The sequence below is a fragment of the Protobothrops mucrosquamatus genome, unplaced genomic scaffold (genome assembly GCF_001527695.2).
Source record: "Protobothrops mucrosquamatus isolate PMUCROS unplaced genomic scaffold, P.Mucros_1.0 scaffold547, whole genome shotgun sequence".
NCBI lineage: Eukaryota > Metazoa > Chordata > Lepidosauria > Squamata > Viperidae > Protobothrops > Protobothrops mucrosquamatus.
In genome coordinates this window covers 938,403-939,781 of record NW_015386851.1, presented here as the reverse complement: position 1 = coordinate 939,781, position 1,379 = coordinate 938,403, and positions in this window count along the sequence as shown.

Genomic DNA, 1,379 nt, shown 5'->3' with positions numbered 1-1,379 from the left:
TGGATGCACAAGTAATGTATAAATAGAAGTCTAAGAATTGTAGTATTGGATTCAGCTTATTATTACAAAAATCTCTTGCAACTATCTAACATTTGCATTAAACTCTTTAAACATTGAAATTCACTGTATATATGAAGAGAACTATAAGTTAATAGAACATATTTGTTGCCACGTATTCAACCTCAAGTTCTAGTCAAGAACTCTCAATTAAAAGAAAATTATCTGAAACCTGGTTTGCTGGTTACTTGTGCTACTGTATATATCTAAAGATAACTTGGATAAAGTAATACAAGAGTTGAAAAAATAAATGACAGTTTGGGGAAAGTGAGAAGGGTGGAAGCATAAGAAAGAGACTCAAAATAACCCCTCGGTTCTACTCATTGTAAGTGGGAATGGAGGGAAACGCTGGTAAGCTTTGAAGATTCTATGATATCCTACAACAATAAAGTAGTATTCCTTATGCTTGTTTCCTGACATGGCCTGTTTTGAAAGGGTGACATTAGAATACTTTCTTATATCTCTTTTAAGAATGAGGACTCAGATTGTTGGGGGCAATATGCTGACATAGTAAACCGCCCAAAGGTCCCCAACCTTTCCAGATCTGTGGACTGGCAACGGCAGCGGGGGGGGAGGGGATGGACCTTCACGTGCTCATTGCCAGGTTCCTCATGGGCCATGGACCAGGTCCGGGCTGCGAACTAGAGGTTGTGGACTCTTGCTGTAAAGCACTATTGGGAGGTATATAAGTGTAAGTGCTATTGCTAATTAAAATATAAGTACAGATAGTCGTTGACTAACAACCATTCATTTAGCGACCATTCAGATTTACAGTCACTTATGACTGGTCCTCGTTTTTACAACTGTTGCAACATCTCCACGGTCATATAATAAAAATTAGGGCACTTGCCCACTAGCATGTATTTATGATGGGTTCAGCATTCTGCGGTCATGTCATTGTTGATGGCAATCTTCCCAACTGCTTCTGACAAGCAAAGTCATTGGGGAAGCCAGATTTGCTTAACACGATTCACTTAACAACTGGAGTTATTTGTTTAATAACTATGGTGAAAAAGAGTGTAAAACCGGATTTGACTCACTTAACAACCACCTTGCTTAGTACTAGAAATTCTGGTCCTAATTGTGGTTGTAAATCAATGATTACCTGTACATCTCATTTAGAAGGAAAGGATGTTGTTAGATCTGAATTTCATTACATAGTTACTTGACTTTTATATCACCTGCATATATTGTCACACAAATTATGTAAATTACTGCAAACAGCATAAAATATTAATGTAATTTTGCTAATAATACACATGCCATAAATGTATGTGAATTGTTTGGAGTAATTTGGATTCATTGCATTTAATCTGTTGTTT